The sequence below is a fragment of the Hibiscus syriacus genome, unplaced genomic scaffold, assembly GCF_006381635.1.
Source record: "Hibiscus syriacus cultivar Baekdansim isolate YM2019G1 unplaced genomic scaffold, ASM638163v2 tig00112738_pilon, whole genome shotgun sequence".
Taxonomy (NCBI): Eukaryota; Viridiplantae; Streptophyta; class Magnoliopsida; order Malvales; family Malvaceae; genus Hibiscus; species Hibiscus syriacus.
Window position 1 is genome coordinate 2,070,869 of NW_024063392.1, and position 27,737 is coordinate 2,098,605.

Here is a 27,737-nt window from a genome sequence, read left to right on the forward strand (position 1 = left end):
GGCTCGACCAAAGTTCGGGCTCTATGTTCACTATATGCTTGGTTCGATTCTAAAGTAATAGGTTCTCGAATTGTCCTTGTCGGTGCCCCCTTGGGCTGCCGAACCCTCAATCCTGACCCATCATAGGCTTTAGGGGATCGAGTTCAATTTCGAGGGAACACACCTCCTTATGTCCGTACGGAGGTGAATACCATCACGAGGACCATAAGACGTGAGCTCCAGGAGCGATCCACTATCCCATGCGGAGGTGAAAACGACACGAGGGCATAGTCTTTCACTCCTACTTAATTAGGATGGAGCGGGGTTTTAGCTCATGTCATGATAATGCAACTGTGCATTGTGTGTGAGGAAAAGCAAAAAAAAAAACACACAATAAAAACACTCAAAATCAATTCCCAAAACACACAATTATTCTGAAATCATTAGCAAACAAATCAGTACAACTATTTAATTGTTAATCGAATTAAATCAAAATTCAAACAAAACTTATTAAAAACCAAACAAGAGATCAAAAATCAAATTAAGGCGAATTTATAATTTTCAATTGCAAAGACAATTAATTAATCGACTATCGGCCTGACTCTCTAAAAAAAGGTCCCCAGCGGAGTCGCCAAGCTGTCGAAATGATTTTTTTTAAAGGTGAAAATTTGAGATTTTAAAAACCACATTAATCTTTAATTTACCTCTTTCAATTGATTTTTAATTTAAAAACAAATGCGATTTAAAAACCTCTCGTTTCGAAAAATTTTGGATTTCCTTTACGATCGGAAAAAAATACAGTTCAAAGAGTCGCCACCAATCTTTGATTAGGGTGTGATTGGGCACCCAAAATTGTTTGTTATTTTAAATAAAAATTAATTTTTATTAAAATAACAAATTAAGGTATGCGTTACCAAAATCCGAGTTCGAGAGTCGGTTACGTGCAGGGAAGGATTAGCACCCCCACAACGCCCTAAAATGGTACCTAGTCGATTAATTAACGTCTTTGCAATGAACTTTACAAATTCGAATTTATTTTGATTTTTGATCCCATAAAATAAAAATGTAAATTTAAAACATTCAAAAGCACTCAAATAAATTATATTAAAATTACCCAGTCATTTTAGAAAGATAAAGAATGTTCGATTATTTACAAATATCGAGACCAGGTCTTAAAAGATATATCAACCTTTTCTCGATATATTTAAATAAACGAACATTTCTTTTTCTCTCGTTCCCAAATTTTAGGTGACGAATCAATTTTTTTGTTTCACTTTCGGGATACACTTTTATTTTAAAATCATTAAAAGCGAACCTCAAATCAGTTATGACTGCCCACTTCAACAATTTTATATTAAAAGGATATCACCCTTAGTTAAATTATGTAATAATGTCGAGTTATGCACATGAGGATATCATACAAATTATGCAAAAAGAATGTCATACCAAAATTAATTAAACAAAATTAAAAATATCGTACAACGTGACATAAAAAAAATCACACACTTGAATGAATGATGGAACCTAAATTAATATATTCGAAAGGATACATGAACACTCAACTACAGCTATATTTTACATATATATATTATGAACATGTTAATGATCCATAAAATTTGAAATTTGGTTAAGCCAATATATACATGCTATAATTACCCCTAAAATGACTTATAACAAAAGTTTTTAATGCTTGCGTGTAATAATTTAAAAAAAGGCTCACCATGTTATATTTGACACACATAAAATATATTATGGAGAGGATTAAAACATATTTACAGTGTATATATATATATACAGCCGATATAGAATACGTATTTTAAATATATGAGTACCTATCGGCGAAGCAAAATGTATCAAACAAGGAGCATATTACACATAATCACGCTCATATATTTATCGATATCACGAAGGATTGAAGCAGCAAATGTTAAAGACAAACAAACAAATTACAAAGCAACAAATAAATAAAATAATATACCAAGAGATTAAAATACAATTTAATAGAATTGCAAGTATTGGAATCCAGATAAACCCAATCACACAAAAATGAAATACAATGGACTCCAATTGAACTACACCGTTTCAAAAAATATTAAATTAAGATATAACATTATAACTAAACCCCTCCCCGCTTCTACTAAATCTAACCATTCTTAGGGCCATTCTTTTCTCCTCTGCCATACTCTCTTCCTCTTCTCAAACAGGCTAACTTACTCTTTCTCTCGGTGATAACCATAAGGCTTCACTCGCGCCACCATAGGATTCAACCAGGTTAGTTCTCTCGGGCCATCACTCTAGCCTTCACTCTTTTTTATTTTAAAAATCCCCAACCTAGAAATTAAACCCTAAATCATGTACAAGGCTTCTTGAGCAATTCCCAACGCTCCAGTTTTAATCCAGGTGACTCAAATAGGTAATCTTCTAACCTTTATTTTCTTCCTAAATAAATACCACACATACGAATAATTACTAAAAATAAACAAAATAAGATGAAATACCTCCTTGTCAATGCTTGCTGTTTTTTTGTTGTTTTTGCTTGAGAGAATGCTACTGCCTTTTTGTGAATGGTTGAAATCCTTGATATTGTGAGAGTGGAATCAAAAGAGAAAAAAAAATTGTTTCCTTTTTATTGCTTTCAAAATGTTGAACCCGAAACTTTTACAAAATTCCCCTCTTTCCCTTTCGTTCTGTCTCTGTAATATTTTTGCTCCTCTCCCCCCTTCTCCTCTTTTTTTGCTGTGTGATGGTTAATAAACCCCCACTTACAAAACAATTTACTAAGGCAGTTTTCCTAATTAATTAAAAAACTGACCCGATAACTACTTTTATTCTTCTAGGAAGTATTCACGTGGACTTGAGTTGGGCCTTCAATTGCTCAGCTTTGAGTCTGCTCCAATCTAACCTCGGACAAAACGAGTATCTACAGCTGCCCCTCTTTGTTCATTATCGTGTAACGAGAAAAGAACAAAGATCAAAAGATAATCGAGTTTGTCCGGTTCTACAAACTTCAAAAGATTAAAGCACTCTATTGTTACTTCGGGATAAATGAAACTTGAAAAATCTTCAAATGATAAGTCTGCTCCCTATTCCTTTAGGGAGTATAAGACTCGATCAATCTTCAATAAACGGGTCCGCTCCCTATCCGTTCAGGGAGTATGAACTCGAACAATCTTCATAAAACGGGTCCGCTCTCTATTCCTTCAGAGAGTATAGAACTCGAACAATCTTCAACAAACGAGTCCGCTCTCTATTCCTTCAGAGAGTATAGAACTCGAACAATCTTCAACAAACAGGTTCGCTCTCTATTCCTTCAGAGAGTATAGAACTCGAACAATCTTCAACAAATGGGTCCGCTCCCTATTCCTTCAGAGAGTATAAGACTCGATCTTCAATAAACGTGTCCGCTCCCTATTCCTTCAGAGAGTATAGGACTCGATCTTCAACAAACGTGTCCGCTCCCTATTCCTTCAGTGTATGGAACTCAAACATCTTCTTCTTACGGGTTCGCTCCCTCTTTATCTAGGGAGTATGGAACTCGAACATCTTCTTCTTACGGATTTGCTCCCTCTTTCTCTATGGAGTATGGAACTCGAGCATCTTCTTCTTACGGGTTCGCTCCCTCTTTCTCTAGGGAGTATGGAACTCAAACATATTCTTCTTACGGGTTCGCTCCCTCTTTCTCTAGGGAGTATGGAACTCGAATATCTTTTTCTTACGGGTTCGCTCCCTCTTTCTCTAGGGAGTATGGAACTCGAATATCTTTTTCTGCTTTACTACTTTCTTGTGAAGACTTCTAGATGATTTGCTTCACTACTCTCTCGTGAAGACTTAAGTTTGATTTGCTTCGAAGGTCGAACCTGAAAATCAAACATTATCAATCATTAATGTGTGCTTGAAAATTTGAAAATCATTATACTAAAAAATTTAGAATTTAAGAGAATCTTTTCGAATTCATTTCTCTTGTGAGAGCTTGTCTCGCCGCAACTAAATGCGAGAGTCTTCCTTGACTTGACTGCCATTTATACCCCTCCCTTCCTGGGACATTGAATCGGTTAACAACTCCTCGCGCGCATTTCCTTTTCTTTGTACTCAAGAAATTTTGCTTTTTCTCCTACATCTGATAGTCTGATGGTTTGCTCCAACACTCTTCTGAGAAGGCTTAAAAAGGATATGCTTCACTACTCTTCGGTAAAGGCTTAAGATGGTTTACTTCACTACTCTTTGGTGAAGGCTCAAAATGGATTTGCTTCACTACTCTTTGGTGAAGGCTCAAAATGGATTTGCTTCACTACTCTTTGGTGAAGACTTGACTTTGCCCCAATCTCCTGTGTACAAGTTACTTTAATCGAGTGATTCCTCTCTTCATACGCGAACATCTCTGTTTTTCTTCTATATCTGATGGTTATCACTTTAGAGTAATTCTTCTTTCATGGATTAGACCTCTCAATTATTCAGGGTATGCCTCTCTAAATGTGATTTCTTGCGTTTGAGGTTTGAAATCTTTCTTTCAACTTGTTGGCCTTTTGACATCCTGCATCTTCTCTTTTCCCTGGAAGATCTGTTAAAACCATGTGTTTATGCATGAAACACGAACACAAATGCAATTAAATGTATTAGTGTAATGCATTTTCTTTTATACAAATGATGTTCTCATGAATTCATAAATGTTGAATCAATCTTCACTTGGCTCCAGAATGGTAAGCTCGATCTTCTTCTACTTGATCATTCTTTCAAGGGTTTGCTTTAGACGCTCATGCAACAACTCATAGTTTCCAACTTGCATTTTTGACGAGCCCTAAGATCTTCTTCTATCTCCTTCTCGTCTTTGTTATCTATCTTTATTTCGGAGAAAGTGTTTTTTTTTCTCTCAACTTCTTGCTATGGTCAGAAGCATGATTGTGTTGCCCCGTTTTTGGAGACTATGTACATGACTACCAAACTCCACCAAGATTAAAGGGATAGCTGCGTCTGTTCTGATTTGACTCTTGAAACATGACGCCAAGAGGACCTATCCAAATTTCATTTTCATCACATCATTTCTCATTTTAACCTTGGAGTTGCGTAAGACAACCTTCATCTTGGATAATGGAAACAACATGATCTCAACATTGATTCAGCATCATATTTACTGGCTCGTAAAATATTTAACACATTCATCTTTACCTGTTCTGCCCATATCTTTCAATTGGAGAAGCTTTTTACAAAGCGCTTAGAGTTTTTTTGCATGGTATTACAAGGATACCAAAACTCAATGGAGATTAAGATGGGATATTTTGGCTCGCCAACATTAATGCATGTGAAATCACTGGAATAATGCAATTGATGATGGACAAATGATCATATATGGTAAACTCCACTGTCACTGTTTCACCATTTTCATTCTTCATACCTTTTTATCCCCTTGGAACCATTTTTCAATTCAATGATCGTTTCACAGGTCTTTATTGGCTTCCAAAGATGCCCCACAATAATACCTTTAGCTGGAACAAGCCTTCACTAATGCCGCAACATTATCTTATTCAGATACGAGCCTTCAAAATGCTCCAATACCTGAAATTATAAGGCTCATTTTCAATGACTTCTTGGTCTGAACCTTATCATCTCAACATGATGTGGGTTCAGTCGTGCCCCGACATTATCTCATACTGGTACGGGCCTTCAAAATGCCCCATCATCTCAATTTGTAAGGCTCATTCTTCATGACTCCTTGGTCCAAATCTTGTCATCTCAATATGATGTGGGTTTAGTCATGCCCCAATGTGGGTATTCATGGTTCCTTTCGTACCAAAATCTCTTGACTTTGAATGCTCAAATTATCATGCCGCTACACAACAATGTTGTCAAATAGCTTGAGGGCTTTTCTTCACGCTGTCATTGACACTTAAGAAATGATCAACCCTTCTAACGCAATGTCTTGCTTTTTGTTATGAGCTGGGATATATGTGCCCCTCTCTTCAAATAAAGTGATCATCTTATTCTTGACTGGTCACACTCTTGCATTTTTACTATGCTCTAGGATATATGCCCCTTTCCCATATGGTGATCATTTGCTTGACTGGTTACTGACAACGTCACAAAGGAGTGTTACAAGCTCCATTCCTCAGTCTTTCTGATCTCTCGGACTATTTGCTTTCAACACTGTGGAATGCTTCATGTTCTAGCATCGCTTATTCTTTCTTCAATAGAGGCAAAAAGAGCCTCACCAGTCTCAAGGACCTTTCACATTTGAACTGTCATGTTTGAAAATGTTTTTCCCCTTTCTTTTATTTTAGGGATAAAAGAATGAATTTTTTTATAAAATATTACCCCTTAATTTAGGCTCACAATCGAATCAAATCATAAACATGAGTTCACAAAATATCAAAAGAATCAATAGCTCTTTAATATTTCCAGGGTTATAGTTCTTTGAAAAGTGTCAAAATTGATGGGTTGGCTTCAGGTTGGCTTCCTATTTTCTAAGGTTTCAACCACCGAAATATCATTTCCTTCTCAGTCATCATGAATATTGCAACATGCCCTTCTTTTTTTTTGGCTTGGTATTTTAATCGGATGCGGACAAAATGACGCAACTAGCATAATTCATTACTAGACTTTCTAGAACACTTCCATTTCAGTTCTCTGAAATCTTCCATTTGTTCAAGCCTCGTAGACTCCTCTAACCAAGGCAGCGTAGAAATATCAATCTAAAAATGAAATTTCTGAGTGCACGTGTGAAATTGACTATAACAGGTGTTCCTTAACTCCCTTAGTCCATTTTTGTTGCAACTCCTTATTTATGAAATTGATTTAATTTGCCATTGTCTGGCTAGCTGAAATCAGCTTTATTGTAATTTGCCTTTATCGGGCTAGCTGAAGGATTCATCTCATCACAAAGTCTTTGACTTGACAATCACAGTGGAGCATACACCAAATTGCCAGGTACCCGATCAAGGTCATGGTTTGAATATAATCTATTCATAAAGCCAGGGCTTTCGAGTTTCCTCTATAACCAATTGCTTTAGCGGAATAGCTCAGCTTTATTGTATATATATAATATCATCACCTTTATTAGGCTAGCTAAATTATGTCCATAAAGCCGGGGCGTTTAACCAATTGCTCTAGAGGGACAACTCAAGCTTTATTGTATACATATAATATTATAATTTGGGTATACGGGTCCAATTTCTTAAGCTTGTCAAGAAGAACCTGTCATAGTCTAGGTGTTGTTGAAAGTCAGAAAATCTCATCGTTAGAGTTCAATTTCTAAACAACTGACCTAAACTAGATTCACCTACTCGACTATTCCATCTATAAGGATCATAATCATCATTGAACGTCATCAACAGAAGTGTAATCTAGTCGGTTTTGTAACATCATACACAAAAGATGCCCCATGTTGTCCGCTCCTATACATACCTGAATACCAAGCCTATGGTTCATTCCATTGTGATAGAAGAAGGCTATATCGGTCCCTACAATAAAAAGGTATGGTGTTCGATTGTATCTTCTGGGGATAAAGTCAAGGTCCTTGTTTTATCATGTTTCAACCTTGTCATTTTGTCAAAAACTTATAACTCTAACCATTAAAGAGCTTTTAATTCAATTGATATTCAAAGAATTTCAAATCATGAATTTGATTCAATGATCACCATTCTTAAAGTAACATGAGTTCATTTAAATATCATAAAAAAAACTGAGAAATAATGAAAAACAAGTTCAAACATGACGTTGCAAATGGGAAATGCGATTGTGGTGGAGCACAACCTTCACTTGTTCAACCAAAAGGCCCTACTTTCCCTAGAATGGCGGGTACCCCATTGGATTAGGGTTTTTACCCTCACTTACTCCCCATTTCTCGATCATTTCTCTTGTCAGGACTCCCTTGTCAATGAGCCTTTCTATCTCTTCCATCAATGGTATGCACTTGTCAGTGTGATGGCCCAATGCCCCTAGATGAAAATCACAAGCACTATTCGGGTCATAGCCATAAGCGGATGGGCTAGTCTTCATTCTTAATGGCCTTGTAGTGAGGTACTGATTCTTGATTAAAGGGGATAACAAGTCGGAAATGGGCACTTGAAAAACCTTGAGGGTCGTATTTTCCCAAGACATCTTCTGCGGCCAGTCTCGGACTACCTCTCCTTTGACTTTCTTCTTGTCGCTTCCCACTTCTATCTTCTTTTTTAGCGTCAAAGAGGTCTCAAGAGTTGAGTCATTTATCTCTGCTTCACATATCTTGCTTTCCTTGATTTTATTTTTCTCCTTTTCAACACTCTCTTTGGCATGTACTTCACTTGTTTCAACCCCATCAACTTCATTCTGGCGATTAATTTTCAACTGCTGAGCATCCACCTCTATAACTCCATGAGCCAAAAGATCTTGAACCTGTCGCTTGAAGTTGCTACAATTCTCGATGGAGTGTCCTCGGGCTCCAGTATGATATTCACAAGTAACATCCTCATTATACCAACTCGGATAAGGGGGCAGCAAAGGCTTGGCCAGACGTGGGACAATCAGTTGGGCTTGGAGCAACTTTGGATATATCTGGCTATATGAAAACTCTTTTGATCCCACTTTCTCCTTGCCGTTATTATGATCATATTGAAGACCTTGTGACTGACCACTGGAACATTCACTTTGAAGGTTTAACGTTTGACCAACATCTTGGGAGAGACATTGATTTGCAAATCTCCCTTCATCGATAAGTTTTAAGCTTCCGGGGAGCTTAGGTTTTCCATTTTCAAAGCATAACAACCCTTCCGTGATGAAGTTTTGAACTTTAAATCTCAGGATCGTACAATCTTCTGTAGAGTGGCTTAACTCATGAGAATGATAACCGCATGATTTCTTGACACCTTGCCAGTCTGGACGCAAATAAGTATTGTACCTCGGAGGAAAAGGCTTTAGAAGCCCGCTTTCAAAGAGAAAGGGTAACAAGTCTGAATATGAGATCGGAATCGAAACCATAGGTGTCCTCTTCTTTTTCTTTCTATTCTTTTTGGCCTTCTTTACTGACACTTGAACCTCCTCTATGCCTCTTTTCTTTGAGTCCGGCTTTACTTTCATATTAGAAGTTTCACCCTTAACTTCTGCTTTTCCCAGTATGATCTCCGTAGCATCTTCTGGAATCTTACTTGATTTTTGGAGTTGACTTAAATTACCACATCCCCTAACAGGTTCTTGATCAGTTGCTATCATCACATTGGCTGCACCACTAACATTCAGATTCTCACCCGAAGTCTTCATTTGTTCTTGATCATTTGCTATCATCACATTGGTTGCACCACTAACATTCAGATTCTCACCCGAAGTCTTCATATTTTCTTGTGTAATAGGGTCTGATGATTTCTCCCCATATATCACTGTAATCATCATGCTCATCAACTTGGACATCTGTCCCATGGATTCAACTTGGAACTTCCTTGCTTCATCAATCATTTCTTGTTGGGTCCTTACGAGCTGTTCTTGAATTCTCTCGATCTTACTAACTCGTGCTAAGATCTCATTCATTGTTGTCTATCTTTCCAGAAACACGTCTCAGGGTAACTTCAATTTAATTTCAGAGCTTCTGTCATAGTATCCTTCACAAGTTACTCTCATGTTTTCATGATTGATGCGTGTAAAAATGCTTAAATTAAAGCGATGCGAATGCAAATGTGGGTGCAAAATGCAAATGCAAAAGGTGTTAATTCCAAAAGTGACCACTATAGAACAACCTTCATTAGGACAACAAGATTTCATTACACCATGTAATCAAAATACAATTGTTATTCTTCATTTCCTTGAACCGTACTCTTCATGGAATCTGACATTGCATCTCCAAAATGGTCGTCGTATTTTAACACATTTGATGAAATCGGTTGTCCTTGAATTGAATCTTCGGATCTCCATCTCCACTTTCAATGGAAAGTGCTCTTCACGTCTTTGTGAAGGGTCTTCTCATCCTTGGCATTACTGCATCTATCTCCTGAGGGAACATCTTCAGGATGTCTTTCTTTGTGGATCGGTCTTCAATCAAGTTCAAATTTCTTCATTCATCGGATGTCCTTCTTCATGAATTATTCTTCAGTCAGGTTCAAATTTCTTCATTCATCGGATGTCATTCTTCATGAATTATTCTTCATTCAGGTTCAAATTTCTTCATTCATCGGATGTCCTTCTTCATGAATCATCTGAACGCCTCTGGATCTCCCGATTTTGATTACATGGTTAAGAATTTCTTGTCTCATTATGACCAGCATTCTTATTAGTCAATCACTTGTGAATTAACACCTTGTGATGACATGAAGATGTGAATGCAATAAAATCAAAATAAAATAGACATAGAACAAAAATGGGTCAGTGCACATAATATAAACAACAAAATAAGTACCATAAACATCAAATAAAACCTACCCTCATATGCTGGCTTCCCAATCATGCTTTAGTAGATCCTACCCAACATGATATCTACCCCCATGCTTTGTTTGAACATTAAAACCCTAACCGCATGATATCTAATTCGCATGCTTGCTTGACAAATAAACCTAACCGCATGATATCTAGTTCACATGCATTTATTCGAAAAAACGAAAATGAATGACTCAAAAAGCTTTTCCTTGTGTACCCTCCTCACGGGACTCTTAAGATTCAGGTTTGGCTCGACCAAAGTTCGGGCTCTATGTTCACTATATGCTTGGTTCGGTTCTAAAGTAATAGGTTCTCGAATTGTCCTTGTCGGTGCCCCCTTGGGCTGCCGAACCCTCAATCCTGACCCATCACAGGCTTTAGGGGATCGAGTTCAATTTTGAGGGAACACACCTCCTTATGTCTGTGCGGAGGTGAATACTATCACGAGGACCATAAGACGTGAGCTCCAGGAGCGATCCACTATCCCATGCGGAGGTGAAAACGACACGAGGGCATAGTCTTTCACTCCTACTTAATTAGGATGGAGCGGGGTTTTAGCTCATGTCATGATAATGCAACTGTGCATTGTGTGTGAGAAAAAGCAAAAAAAAAAAAAACACACACAATAAAAACACTCAAAATCAATTCCCAAAACACACAATTATTCTGAAATCATTAGCAAACAAATCAGTACAACTATTTAATTGTTAATCGAATTAAATCAAAATTCAAACAAAACTTATTAAAAACCAAACAAGGGATCAAAAACCAAATTAAGGCGAATTTATAATTTTCAATTGCAAAGACAATTAATTAATCGACTATCGGCCTGACTCTCTAAAAAAAGGGTCCCCAGCGGTGTTGCCAAGCTGTCGAAACGATTTTTTTAAAGGTGAAAATGTGAGATTTTAAAAACCACATTAATCTTTAATTTACCTCTTTCAATTGATTTTTAATTTAAAAACAAATGCGATTTAAAAACCTCTCATTTCGAAAAATTTTGGATTTCCTTTACGATCGGAAAAAAATACAGTTCAAAGAGTCGCCGCCAATCTTTGATTAGGGTGTGATTGGGCACCCAAAATTGTTTGTTATTTTAAATAAAAATTAATTTTTATTAAAATAACAAATTAAGGTCTGCGTTACCAAAATCCGAGTTCGAGAGTCGGTTACGTGCAGGGAAGGATTAGCACCCCCACAACGCCCTAAAATGGTACCTAGTCGATTAATTAACGTCTTTGCAATGAACTTTACAAATTCGAATTTATTTTGATTTTTGATCCCATAAAATAAAAATGTAAATTTAAAACATTCAAAAGCACTCAAATAAATTAAATTAAAATTACCGAGTCATTTTAGAAAGATAAAGAATGTTCGATTATTTATAAATATCGAGACCAGATCTTAAAAGATATAACAACCTTTTCTCGATATATTTAAATAAACGAACATTTCTTTTTCTCTCGTTCCCAAATTTTAGGTGACGAATCAATTTTTTTGTTTCACTTTCGGGATACACTTTTATTTTAAAATCATTAAAAGCGAACCTCAAATCAGTTATGACTGCCCACTTCAACAATTTTAAATTAAAAGGATATCACCCTTAGTTAAATTATGTAATAATGTCGAGTTATGCACATGAGGATATCATACAAATTATGCAAAAAGAATGTCATACCAAAATTAATTAAACAAAATTAAAAATATCGTACAACGTGACATAAAAAAAAATCACACACTTGAATGAATGATGGAACCTAAATTAATATATTCGAAAGGATACATGAACACTCAACTACAGCTATATTTTACATATATATATTATGAACATGTTAATGATCCATAAAATTTGAAATTTGGTTAAGCCAATATATACATGCTATAATTACCCCTAAAATGACTTATAACAAAAATTTTTAATGCTTGCGTGTAATAATTTAAAAAAAGGCTCACCATGTTATATTTGACACACATAAAATATATTATGGAGAGGATTAAAACATATTTACATTGTATATATATATATATATACAGCCGATATAGAATACGTATTTTAAATATATGAGTACCTATCGACGAAGCAAAATGTATCAAACAAGGACCATATTACGCATAATCACGCTCATATATTTATCGATATCACGAAGGATTGAAGCAGCAAATGTTAAAGACAAACAAACAAATTACAAAGCAACAAACAAATAAAATAATATACCAAGAGATTAAAATACAATTTAATAGAATTGCAATTATTGGAATCCAGATAAACCCAATCACACAAAAATGAAATACAATGGACTCCAATTGAACTACACCGTTTCAAAAAATATTAAATTAAGATATAACATTATAACTAAACCCCTCCCCGCTTCTACTAAATCTAACCATTCTTAGGGCCATTCTTTTCTCCTCTGCCATACTCTCTTCCTCTTCTCAAACAGGCTAACTTACTCTTTCTCTCGGTGATAACCATAAGGCTTCACTCGCGCCACCATAGGATTCAACCAGGTTAGTTCTCTCGGGCCATCACTCTAGCCTTCACTCTTTTTTATTTTAAAAATCCCCAACCTAGAAATTAAACCCTAAATCATGTACAAGGCTTCTTGAGCAATTCCCAACGCTCCAGTTTTAATCCAGGTGACTCAAATAGGTAATCTTCTAACCTTTATTTTCTTCCTAAATAAATACCACACATACGAATAATTACTAAAAATAAACAAAATAAGATGAAATACCTCCTTGTCAATGCTTGCTGTTTTTTTGTTGTTTTTGCTTGAGAGAATGCTACTGCCTTTTTGTGAATGATTGATATCCTTGCGATTGTGAGAGTGGAATCAAAAGAGAAAAAAAAATTGTTTCCTTTTTATTGCTTTCAAAATGTTGAACTCGAAACTTTTACAAAATTCCCCTCTTTCCCTTTCGTTCTGTCTCTGTAATATTTTTGCTCATCTCCCCCTTCTCCTTTTTTTTGCTGTGTGATGGTTAATAAACCCCCACTTACAAAACAGTTTACTAAGGCAGTTTTCCTAATTAATTAAAAAACTGACCCGATAACTACTTTTATTCTTCTAGGGAGTATTCACGTGGACTTGAGTTGGGCCTTCAATTGCTCAGCTTTGAGTATGCTCCAATCTAACCTCGGACAAAACGAGTATCTACAATAACTTTTACAGGAAAGAAGGCATCAAAAGACAGTTCACAGTAGCGAACACTCTTCAACAAAATAGAGTGGCAGAGCAGATGAACATAATCTTGTTAGAAAGAACAAGAGAAATGTTGAGGGATGCATGCCTAGAAAAATCATTCCGGGCAGAAGCAATCAATATCGCCTGTTATTTGGTAAATCGAGCTCCATCAACTGCAATAGAGCTGAAGATACCAACGAAGATGTGGACTGGTAAACCAACTGATTATTCAAACCTCCATGTATTTGGAAGTATTGTGTACGTAATGTACAACTCCCAAGAAATCTCAAAGCTGGATCCAAAATCCAGGAAATGCAAATTCTTGGGGTATGCTGATGGAGTCAAGGGGTATCATTTGTGGGATCTCATTTCCCGCAAAGTGATCATCAACAGGAATATTATCTTTGTAGAAGATAAAATACAAAGAAAAGAAGATGATGATAGCGCTGAAAAGTCAGAGACTACACAGATACATGTGGAAAATGAGGTTGAACAAGGAGATTTTTCAGAAGCAGAACCAACACATGATGAACAAGAACCAGAGAGTTCTGAAGCTCCAACAACTCGTCAATCAGATCGTGTGAGAAGACGTCCCAATTGGTATTTAGATTATGTTATAGAAGGAAATATTGCATACTACCTTTTAACAGAGGACAGTAAGCCATCAACATACCAGGAGGTAATAAACAACTCAGATGCTTCATTATGGATGATGGCGATGCAAGAAGAAATTGAAGCCCTTCATAAAAATAATACATGGGACCTTGTACCACTATCATAAGGAAGGAAGCCAATTGGTAACAAATGAGTCTTCAAAATCAAGAGAAATGGTGACGATCAAGTGGAGAGGTATCGTACAAGAATGGTGGTAAAAGGATATGCTAAAAAAGAAGGTATTGATTTCAATGAAATATTTTCTCCTGTGGTTCGACTAACTACAGTTCGAGTAGTCTTGGCAATGTGTGCTGCATTGAATTTACATCTAGAGCAGCTAGATGTTAAAACAAACTTTTCTTCATGGAAATCTTGAAGAAGAGATTTACATGCTCCAGCCTGAAGGTTTTGAAGAAGACGAAAAGAAGAACTTTGTTTGCAGGTTGAACGAATCTCAGTATGGTCTAAAACAAGCACCTAGGTGTTGGTATAAGAGATTTGATTCCTTCATTATGTGCATTGGATATAATAGACTTAATGCATACCCTTGTGCTTATTTTAAGAGGTCTGCTGATAACGATTTTGTTATATTGTTGTTGTATGTGGATGACATGTTGGTTGCAGGACCCAATAAAGATCATATTGAAGAATTGAAGGCACAAATGGCTAGGGAATTTGAAATGAAGGACTTGAGATCAGCAAACAAAATTCTAGGGATACAAATTCACCGAGACAGAAGTAATAGGAAGATTTGGCTTTCACAAAAGAATTACTTGAAGAAGATCTTGTTAATATTCAACATGCAAGATTGTAAGCCAATTTTTACCCCTCTTCCTATTAACTTCAAATTATCCTCCAGTATGAGTCCTAGCAGTGAAGAATAGAGGATGGAGATGTCTCGAGTACCGTATGCATCAGTAGTAGGAAGTTTAATGTTCGCTATGATATGCACAAGACCAGACATTGCACAAGCAGTGGGAGTGGTTAGTCGGTACATGGCGAATCCAGGCAAAGAGCATTGGAATACAATAAAGAGGATCCTGAGATACATCAAAGGGACCTCAAATATTGCATTATGTTACAGAGGATCAAATTTACTTATCAATGGGTATGTTGATTCTGACTATGTAGGGGATTTGGATAAAAGCTAATCTACTACAGGATATGTGTTTAAAGCTGCTGGTGGTGCTGTAAGCTGGTTTCAAAATTGTAGTCAGTTGTGGCTACATCCACAACAGAGGTAGAATATGTAGCAGCTACATAAGCCAGTAAAGAAGCAATTTGGTTGAAGATGCTATTGGAGGAGCTTGGGCACAATCAAGAGTATGTCTCTCTGTTTTGTGACAGTCAAAGCGCCTTGCATCTAGCAAGGAATCTAACATTTCATTCAAGGACAAAGCACATTCGAGTTCAGTACCATTTCATTCGTGAAAAGGTGGAAGAAGGGACGGTAGATATGCAGAAGATCCATACCAAAGACAACATAACAGATTTCATGACGAAGGCGATCAAAGCTGATAAATTTACTTGGTGTCGATTCTCTTGTGGCCTGTCAGAGACATAAGCAACATAATGGTACAAGGTAGAAAGAATAGTGTGAAGATAGGTTTGTTCCAATCAAATCTTCAAGTGGGAGATTGTTGAAAAATCAGAAAATGGACAAGCCACTTTTCGATGCAAATGGTGGCTTTTTGGTGGATGCACCGAAATTATGGAAAATAAAAGGGGGCATCAGCTATTGTTGAAATTTGGTAAGGGTAAATTACAAAATTTAGCCCCCTAAACTTTAGGGTATTTACAAGATTAGTCCTTAAGCTTCAACTATAAATACCCTAGCTCATTTAGCTTCAAAACCATCCCAAGTCATTCTAGCTTTCTCCCACTACTAGAGAATTTAGAGAGTTTCTTGAGAGTTTGTAACACCCCAATTTAGGGGCTAAATTTAAGAAATTATAAAATGGTGAATTTAATTAGTATTTGGAAGAAATTTGGGGATTAAATTGTAAGATTTCAAAGATGGCAGACCGTTTTAAGAAGTGCAGGAAGTTCAGTGGCTAAACTCTTGGTTTAGCCATTTTTAATTATGAGATGTTATAAACCCCCAGACTCCCGTATGTTTCTGGAAAATTTTCCAGTTTTCCTCTCCCGTTCTCCCTACTTCGAACTCCGATCTACTCGTCGTCCGACCTCCAAACGACGAGCCAAAACCACCATCGTGTTCGTTGTCAACCGAGGAACAAAACCCCTCAAACCTTTCGTCGTGAATCATCGCCGTTCGTCGTGAATTTCAGTCGGAAGTATCGTCGGTAATAACTCGGTTTTAGTTGGTTTTTCATCGATTCACGACGATCGGGTCATCTGTTTACGACACCTCCCGCACCATCGTGTTCCTTGTGCCGTTCCGAGTCCACCGGTGTTCTCCTTTTTCTCCGGCGGCGGCAGCGCGTGTGGAGGTGAAGCGGTCAAAGTTTCCGACATTTCAAAATCGAGCTCTCCGCCGTTCAAAATTGTGAACCGAGCTTTGTAAGTATCTCGAAATCGCTCAAAATAATTTTTAGAAATTTTTCTGTGAATTTTACACTGCCGGAACAGTGCCCACGCGCCCCCACGCGCCGCCACTGCGCGTGGGGAAGACAAAAGTGACCGGTTTGACCGGTTTTAGTGGATAGTTGACCGGTTTGACCGGTCATAACCCGACCCGTTTACCCGACCCGCTTACCCGACCAGTTGACCCGACCCGACCCGACCCGTTGACCCGACCCGTTGACCGTTGACCCGTTGACCGTTGACCCACGTTGACCACTGTTGACCAAAACTTTGACCGGCTTTGATCGAGCATTAAACGACCTTTGACTTCGACCGAATATACCTATCCTGACATTTTTCGACGTTCCAAATCCGATTCCGCTATCCGTTTTTCGAAATTCGAACCCGAAGGCCTCAAAATTGTCAGTCAAACCCGTTGACTTTGATTTTGACCGAAAATTCCAAATTTCCAAAAAGTCATATTTTATGCTTTCGACGTCCTGAATCCGAATCCGAAGTCCGTTTTGCCAAATTCGAACCCGGTAAGCCGTCTTTCACTAATTTATCACCCGATTCGATCCGTTTATCGTAATTAAGCTCCGTTTCTGATATAATTTATGTTGATATGTATCTGAGGAATTATTGGAAGTTGAATTGAAGATCAAAGGCGTTCGAATGGAATTTTTATGGTCGATCAGTATTGCACGAAAATCAAGGTAATACTTTACTACCTCTTTATGCTTTATGGAACATGTTGATATTGGTAAATGCATGAATAAGATAATGTTGGTCACTTTTGTGGAGTTGAATAATTTATTCACTCGATATGAATGTGGTAGAAATTCTGTAACTGAATACGGATCGAATGCCTAATATATGAGATTGAAAGATTGTTAGAATTAAATTACAATTTTGTGAATAGTGATAAAGAAATCAGACATGGATTTGTAAATTATATTTTATATCATCAAAGGATTAAATGTTAAAGGTACTTGGATGGGAAATTATGAGAATACTTCGGTATGGTAAAAATAGGAAATTACCCTTATATTGGAAAATGATAAGAATTGTCCCTGGAAGTGGACTAATAAATCTGAAAAGACATAATGATACGATAAATATATTGATGTGCATAAGAAATGATAGTTATACTTAGAAATTATGGATAACCGGTTTTTAACCCCAAGAGGGTTTATACAAGATACTAGAAGTGTGTTAAGGGAATTATTTCAAGATCAGAGAGTGCTCAAGAAAGCAATTAATCATAGGATCTCTAAATTATATTATTTTCGTTAAGAGCTAATATCGAACTTATCTGGTTAAGAAATTACGGAAATGCCCTTAAGAGGTAGAATAGTCTGAGATGACTCTGAATGAGAAAATACTTAGAGGATTCGTACTTAACTCAATTAAGTACGGATTTAATTGTTAAGATCCCGACTTAGTGTAGGAAAATTTATGATATTCCGTTTGTAAAGTCTGAGAAGACACTTGACCTGAAAATATTCAAATAATGAGTAAATACTTGAAGAGTAATTTATCGGGGGTATTCTGCTATCAGAATTGTTCGAACGGACTGGAATAGATAATAAATTGGAATTAAATAATAAGACCGGATTGAGGAAAAAGGTTGAAATACCGTGAATCTGTAAAATGACCAAAATACCCCTGTAATAGAAATGACCCAAGAATATCCCCAAGCTCAGGAATGATTGAATATCCTCGAGCTCTGAAATGAATGGAATAAAACTGAACATCAAAATTACCAAAATACCCTTATGGCCTAAATTAAGTAAATGTCTTGGATTAATTAAGGAATCCAAGTAAGATAAGTATTGGACTACCTTTAAAGGTAATGGAAAACAATTCAAGTGAATAGATCAACCCTAAAGCTATGTCAATACCTGAATGACATAAATATTACTGGAACATGTGTTCATCTTCTCAAGTTTGGCTCGATGATAAATTTTGGAAGTATTCAACTCAGCTCTAGATTGTATTCAGTACTAAGAATTGAACGTTTGTTCGACAATCAACCACGAAGACCAAATTGAATGGAATGGAAGTACAACATGTATCTGAAATTCAGGAACGTTTGAATTACTCTGGAAAATCCTGAAGTAACTGGAATAGAGATGACTGCTAAATGAAATAGGTAACTTCAATGACTGAGGATTTAGTAAGTGACTTGGATAAGTCTGGAAACTCTGATGAGTTTACGTAGTGTACAATTACAATGAGTTTGAACAAATTAATCAAGTACGTCAGCATTTCATGATATTGTAGAAGTGTGGAAATGAAATAAAGACATTGGAATATCTATTCAACGATGATTCCGAAAATGGTCTATGGATAAGAATTGTGGTATTAAAGAGTAAATACCCTGGAAGAACAATGAATTGACCAATCGACAGGCATTAGTTCTGAAAACTATTCATCTAAGAGTTGTCTGATAATTCGATCAATCGATAGATAATATAAATGTCATGAACCTTCATTTCTTCCTTATCAGCTCAAGTCACTTTCTGAATAACTGATTATTCTGTCAGTTATTGAACTCTTTCAATAGTGATTCTGAATTCCGATATTCTATCGGTATACTAAAGATCCGTGTTCCCCTACTTGTTAAGATTATCCAATATCTTTGAATACTATCTGTAAATTCTGGTGTGTTCCCTACTCACATGAATATTTTACCTGATTTTCGATTTGATTTCTGATCTGATACTTGACATGGATTCTGATCTGATATCTGACATGGATTCTGATCTGATACTTGACTTGGATTCTGATCTGTTACTTGACCTGATTTCTGATATGATACTTGACCTGATTTATGTTTTGATTTTTGATATATCCGTTTACGGACGGACATATCTTACTTGGGGGGGTAATGTTGGAGGAAGTATACCTGGAGGCTCCTCGGCTGTGTGCTCAGGGCCTTATTTACCGGTTCCTCGGCTGTGTGCTCAGGGCCAACTGGACTTGATGGTGGGTGTATGGTTCCGGGGAACCTACACAACTTGGACTTGTTGGATGGGGGTATATATATATATGTTTTTAAAAAAAAAGATCTGAAAAGTTACATGATTTTTGGGAACACACTAGAAAACCTGTTCTGATCTCCTGAACCTAGACATCCGAAATATTTCCATCTGAAATGAATATTATTTGTTACTACATGCGATATCAATGGACCTCAGCTCAATATAAAGATCTGTAAATATCTGAACCAATAAGGAAAATATGTTTATCTGTATCTGCACATTTTTCAGCATCATCTGGTAGTTCTGTATTACTGAGCTTTTCGAAGCTCACTCTATTACTCACCTTTTCAGGTTAAAAGAATTGTACCAGTGCATCTATCGACTTCAGTAAGGGAGTTCTTCCGGCGTTGTTGCAGAGTATGGTACATGTGATTAGGGGGCATGTAATTGTATTTTGATTTATATACGAGTCTGGAAATATGTTTTATTTTTAAATAGTGACAAATGATTTTATAAGTTTACATGTTCTGATAAAAAGATTTAAATTTTCCGCTATTTTTACAATGGGTCGCTCCGGTGGCCCTAATGTGACTTCCCGGATCGGATCGGGTTACCCGCATCGGTCTGGGGGGTTACATTTAGTGGTATCAGAGCTATGGTTTGAGTCAAAATTTTTCAAGATAGACCGGCCGGTCGAATGTCAAAATATGTATGATCAGTACATGTCCCTAGACTGCAATCGTACCTCTCTGAGCCGGAACTCCTGGGCTGAGTCCCTATCTGTAACGAATAAACCGAAGTTTCTATCCGTTAAGGCTATACTTGTACAAAAAGGAATACCAGTAACATCTGTCTAAACGCTGTAAAGTATCTCATGAGCCATGTGAGAGTTATTTATCTGAAAAATTCTGACTCGACTCCGGAAATGAAATTGGATATGCATGAGCCTATTCTCGTAACTAAGGCTGAATTGATTCCACAAGGATAAAGTTGTTTTGATTATTTACTTGGAATGAGAGAGATTTCTGATAAGAATGTATACTCAACTGGTTAAGGATTAGTGAAGGATTTGTATTTCTATAAAAGATACATGAAAGATATGAAAGAACTGATGGAAGTTTCATTTCTGCAATTATGTGACATGAATGAATTTCGAGGACGAAATTCTTTTAAGGAGGGGAGAATTGTAACACCCCAATTTAGGGGCTAAATTTAAGAAATTATAAAATGGTGAATTTAATTAGTATTTGGAAGAAATTTGGGGATTAAATTGTAAGATTTCAAAGATGGCAGACCGTTTTAAGAAGTGCAGGAAGTTCAGTGGCTAAACTCTTGGTTTAGCCATTTTTAATTATGAGATGTTATAAACCCCCAGACTCCCGTATGTTTCTGGAAAATTTTCCAGTTTTCCTCTCCCGTTCTCCCTACTTCGAACTCCGATCTACTCGTCGTCCGACCTCCAAACGACGAGCCAAAACCACCATCGTGTTCGTTGTCAACCGAGGAACAAAACCCCTCAAACCTTTCGTCGTGAATCATCGCCGTTCGTCGTGAATTTCAGTCGGAAGTATCGTCGGTAATAACTCGGTTTTAGTTGGTTTTTCATCGATTCACGACGATCGGGTCATCTGTTTACGACACCTCCCGCACCATCGTGTTCCTTGTGCCGTTCCGAGTCCACCGGTGTTCTCCTTTTTCTCCGGCGGCGGCAGCGCGTGTGGAGGTGAAGCGGTCAAAGTTTCCGACATTTCAAAATCGAGCTCTCCGCCGTTCAAAATTGTGAACCGAGCTTTGTAAGTATCTCGAAATCGCTCAAAATAATTTTTAGAAATTTTTCTGTGAATTTTACACTGCCGGAACAGTGCCCACGCGCCCCCACGCGCCGCCACTGCGCGTGGGGAAGACAAAAGTGACCGGTTTGACCGGTTTTAGTGGATAGTTGACCGGTTTGACCGGTCATAACCCGACCCGTTTACCCGACCCGCTTACCCGACCAGTTGACCCGACCCGACCCGACCCGTTGACCCGACCCGTTGACCGTTGACCCGTTGACCGTTGACCCACGTTGACCACTGTTGACCAAAACTTTGACCGGCTTTGATCGAGCATTAAACGACCTTTGACTTCGACCGAATATACCTATCCTGACATTTTTCGACGTTCCAAATCCGATTCCGCTATCCGTTTTTCGAAATTCGAACCCGAAGGCCTCAAAATTGTCAGTCAAACCCGTTGACTTTGATTTTGACCGAAAATTCCAAATTTCCAAAAAGTCATATTTTATGCTTTCGACGTCCTGAATCCGAATCCGAAGTCCGTTTTGCCAAATTCGAACCCGGTAAGCCGTCTTTCACTAATTTATCACCCGATTCGATCCGTTTATCGTAATTAAGCTCCGTTTCTGATATAATTTATGTTGATATGTATCTGAGGAATTATTGGAAGTTGAATTGAAGATCAAAGGCGTTCGAATGGAATTTTTATGGTCGATCAGTATTGCACGAAAATCAAGGTAATACTTTACTACCTCTTTATGCTTTATGGAACATGTTGATATTGGTAAATGCATGAATAAGATAATGTTGGTCACTTTTGTGGAGTTGAATAATTTATTCACTCGATATGAATGTGGTAGAAATTCTGTAACTGAATACGGATCGAATGCCTAATATATGAGATTGAAAGATTGTTAGAATTAAATTACAATTTTGTGAATAGTGATAAAGAAATCAGACATGGATTTGTAAATTATATTTTATATCATCAAAGGATTAAATGTTAAAGGTACTTGGATGGGAAATTATGAGAATACTTCGGTATGGTAAAAATAGGAAATTACCCTTATATTGGAAAATGATAAGAATTGTCCCTGGAAGTGGACTAATAAATCTGAAAAGACATAATGATACGATAAATATATTGATGTGCATAAGAAATGATAGTTATACTTAGAAATTATGGATAACCGGTTTTTAACCCCAAGAGGGTTTATACAAGATACTAGAAGTGTGTTAAGGGAATTATTTCAAGATCAGAGAGTGCTCAAGAAAGCAATTAATCATAGGATCTCTAAATTATATTATTTTCGTTAAGAGCTAATATCGAACTTATCTGGTTAAGAAATTACGGAAGTGCCCTTAAGAGGTAGAATAGTCTGAGATGACTCTGAATGAGAAAATACTTAGAGGATTCGTACTTAACTCAATTAAGTACGGATTTAATTGTTAAGATCCCGACTTAGTGTAGGAAAATTTATGATATTCCGTTTGTAAAGTCTGAGAAGACACTTGACCTGAAAATATTCAAATAATGAGTAAATACTTGAAGAGTAATTTATCGGGGGTATTCTGCTATCAGAATTGTTCGAACGGACTGGAATAGATAATAAATTGGAATTAAATAATAAGACCGGATTGAGGAAAAAGGTTGAAATACCGTGAATCTGTAAAATGACCAAAATACCCCTGTAATAGAAATGACCCAAGAATATCCCCAAGCTCAGGAATGATTGAATATCCTCGAGCTCTGAAATGAATGGAATAAAACTGAACATCAAAATTACCAAAATACCCTTATGGCCTAAATTAAGTAAATGTCTTGGATTAATTAAGGAATCCAAGTAAGATAAGTATTGGACTACCTTTAAAGGTAATGGAAAACAATTCAAGTGAATAGATCAACCCTAAAGCTATGTCAATACCTGAATGACATAAATATTACTGGAACATGTGTTCATCTTCTCAAGTTTGGCTCGATGATAAATTTTGGAAGTATTCAACTCAGCTCTAGATTGTATTCAGTACTAAGAATTGAACGTTTGTTCGACAATCAACCACGAAGACCAAATTGAATGGAATGGAAGTACAACATGTATCTGAAATTCAGGAACGTTTGAATTACTCTGGAAAATCCTGAAGTAACTGGAATAGAGATGACTGCTAAATGAAATAGGTAACTTCAATGACTGAGGATTTAGTAAGTGACTTGGATAAGTCTGGAAACTCTGATGAGTTTACGTAGTGTACAATTACAATGAGTTTGAACAAATTAATCAAGTACGTCAGCATTTCATGATATTGTAGAAGTGTGGAAATGAAATAAAGACATTGGAATATCTATTCAACGATGATTCCGAAAATGGTCTATGGATAAGAATTGTGGTATTAAAGAGTAAATACCCTGGAAGAACAATGAATTGACCAATCGACAGGCATTAGTTCTGAAAACTATTCATCTAAGAGTTGTCTGATAATTCGATCAATCGATAGATAATATAAATGTCATGAACCTTCATTTCTTCCTTATCAGCTCAAGTCACTTTCTGAATAACTGATTATTCTGTCAGTTATTGAACTCTTTCAATAGTGATTCTGAATTCCGATATTCTATCGGTATACTAAAGATCCGTGTTCCCCTACTTGTTAAGATTATCCAATATCTTTGAATACTATCTGTAAATTCTGGTGTGTTCCCTACTCACATGAATATTTTACCTGATTTTCGATTTGATTTCTGATCTGATACTTGACATGGATTCTGATCTGATATCTGACATGGATTCTGATCTGATACTTGACTTGGATTCTGATCTGTTACTTGACCTGATTTCTGATATGATACTTGACCTGATTTATGTTTTGATTTTTGATATATCCGTTTACGGATGGACATATCTTACTTGGGGGGGTAATGTTGGAGGAAGTATACCTGGAGGCTCCTCGGCTGTGTGCTCAGGGCCTTATTTACCGGTTCCTCGGCTGTGTGCTCAGGGCCAACTGGACTTGATGGTGGGTGTATGGTTCCGGGGAACCTACACAACTTGGACTTGTTGGATGGGGGTATATATATATATGTTTTTAAAAAAAAAGATCTGAAAAGTTACATGATTTTTGGGAACACACTAGAAAACCTGTTCTGATCTCCTGAACCTAGACATCCGAAATATTTCCATCTGAAATGAATATTATTTGTTACTACATGCGATATCAATGGACCTCAGCTCAATATAAAGATCTGTAAATATCTGAACCAATAAGGAAAATATGTTTATCTGTATCTGCACATTTTTCAGCATCATCTGGTAGTTCTGTATTACTGAGCTTTTCGAAGCTCACTCTATTACTCACCTTTTCAGGTTAAAAGAATTGTACCAGTGCATCTATCGACTTCAGTAAGGGAGTTCTTCCGGCGTTGTTGCAGAGTATGGTACATGTGATTAGGGGGCATGTAATTGTATTTTGATTTATATACGAGTCTGGAAATATGTTTTATTTTTAAATAGTGACAAATGATTTTATAAGTTTACATGTTCTGATAAAAAGATTTAAATTTTCCGCTATTTTTACAATGGGTCGCTCCGGTGGCCCTAATGTGACTTCCCGGATCGGATCGGGTTACCCGCATCGGTCTGGGGGGTTACAGAGTTACTTTCTCCTTTTTATCAAGAGAGAATTATCATTGTCTTCTCTTTGGTAGATTGAGAGAAGTTGTAATTCCTATTTTCGCATAGTGAAATTCTTTTACCGTTGCCCGTGGTTTTTACCATATATTATTTAGGGGTTTTCCACGTAAATTTTGTCTCTTTTATCTTCATTTTTTATTTTTCTCAAATTATCAGTTGCTATTTTGCTCTATCTGATAGCTGTCTTCCGCAACAAAAAGTGTGTTTGGTTTACTTGTTCTGAATTCTATTATGCTACATGTTTTTTACTTTTGATTCTACATCGAGATTTAAATTGGGATTATTGCACTCATTGGCTATTTTATTTTTAATTGTTTGCTCATCGCACAACTGAACCACATTTGTGTCAAAAGATGCAGAAACAACTGAATTCAGTGGCACTGACATTTATGTTGATTGTGTAGACACTCATTTTCGTCCGGATTTTTTTATTTTTATTATATATATATATATATTTATTTATCTTAATATAGTATATTTTTTGAAAATATTTTTTTAGAAAAAGATTTTTGAAACTGTATATATTATATAGTTTTGAAATCATTTTGAAAAACTTATATAATATAGTGTTTTGAAATCATTTATAAGAACTTATATAATATATAGTTTTGAAAACATTTTTGAAAACATATATAATATATAGTTTTAAAAACATTTTTTGAAAATGTATATATTATATAGTTTTTGAAAAACATTTTTGACAACTATATAATATATGGTTTTGAAAACATTTTTTAAATATATAATATATAGTTTTAAAATATTTTTGAAATATATATATTATATAACTTATATTATTATTATTAATATTATTTTTTAATTTTTTTTATTGTTTTTATGATTTGTTTTTATTTTTTTATACATTTTTTATTTTTGTTTTTGGGTCTAGGTCCAACTCCAGGTCCAGCAAGGGTATGGACTGTCCAACTGAGTAGGCTGGCCTGATCCAGCAAGCCCACCCGGATTAGGGTTTCATTATCAAGTCCAACACCGCACGAGACACCGCACGAGTCACAACCGTTAGATCGAAAGGAATATCAATGACCAAAATTGAAAAAAGTTAGGGTTTTGTTTAACCCTCAAATCTCATCACTTGCGCAGCTAGATTTAGACCGTTGGGTCTGACCTAATCTAACGGCTAGGAAGGCCCCAGAATATTCTAGAGCGCAGACTCCCATAACGAGCACGTGCCTGCAAAATCGTCCACCGACTGAGATCCTCGGTACCCGAAGCCAGAAATCTCGTAAAAATCAAGTTAAAATAATCTCGGAGAATGAGTATCCCATAGATCGAAAAGCGTGCCACGAATACTGAACGGGACTGACCATCCCATGATGTTCTACAACGATTATCGACCGAGAGGGTATAAATACCCCAACTTAGATACAACGGAGAAACAATCATCGAACCACAGAAAACAACAACAGTCGAAAAAACACCACAGAGAGTATCAAAGCAACACAAACAGTGAATACCAACAACACTAAACGACAAATATCACTAAAAAAATATGAAGGTCGCAAGGAAAAACATTAAAAGTGAGGGGAAAACCATCGGTCGCCATCGAACGAAGGTAAGACTCGAGGTGTTTTTTTAGATCTACTTCGATAGGGGTTTAGTTTGGGTGTTTAGAGGCCGATTTTGGGTTCACGGGGTTGTGAGGGTTATTTTGGTGAGATTCGGTTTTTTTGTGGCCACCGGAGCGGCGGCAGATGGCGGATTGACCACTGTGGCAGTGGTTGGCCATTCTTTCCGGTGGGGTTTCTCTAGAGAGGCGAGAGAGAAGGGAAAATGGAAAATGAGAGGCATGGGGGGCATTTGGGCTGAATTTCGATTATAAATACCCCTCCCTGAACGATGTCGTTTTGGGGAGGGGACTCTACGTAATTTTGAGAATGGATAAACCTCGTCTGTAATCCCTATAATTTATAACTTTTACATTTTAGTCACTGAATTTAATTTTCAATATTTTAATTTAGATTTTGAATTTATTATGTTTACATTTTAGTCCTTAATTTATGTTTTATTTGAAAATGGCCTAGGAATTTATGCATGTTTTAATTTAGCCACTATTTTTTGATTTAGCCACTGTTATTTTAATTTTTGCATTTTGATCCTTTTTTTATTTATTTGTTGGTTTTTTAATATTTATTTTGTTAACATTTTTCCATTTTTATTTCAAAATTTAACCTTTTTTATTTTATTTCGTCTTTTTTTATTTTTTTTTCTTGTTAGTAATTTTTTTTATCTCTATTTATCTATGTTATTTATTTTATTATTATTATATTTTTTCCTTTTTTCATATTTATTTTTATTTTACAATCTAATAATATTCTTGAACTTTTAGGGGATTTTATTTCAATCGAAGGTAAGTAATTTGAATCAGGTTTTTAATTTTAATTTTAATTTTAATTTTCGCAATTAAGATAACTGACAAATTAATTGGTACAGAAAGGGTGGTTCAAGAGTCCTAATCCTTCATTGACCGTAACCGACTCCCGAACCTGACACATTTCTGGTAAAACGAAGATCAAGTAAGATGTTATACGATCAACCTAAATATTTCTTTAAAATGAT

The 27,737-nt window shown here is 36.3% G+C and overlaps 1 pseudogene; it reads left to right on the forward strand.

The window, feature by feature from the left end:
- Positions 1 to 27,737, forward strand: part of LOC120182892 — a 50,241-nt pseudogene that overhangs the window by 11,093 nt on the left and 11,411 nt on the right.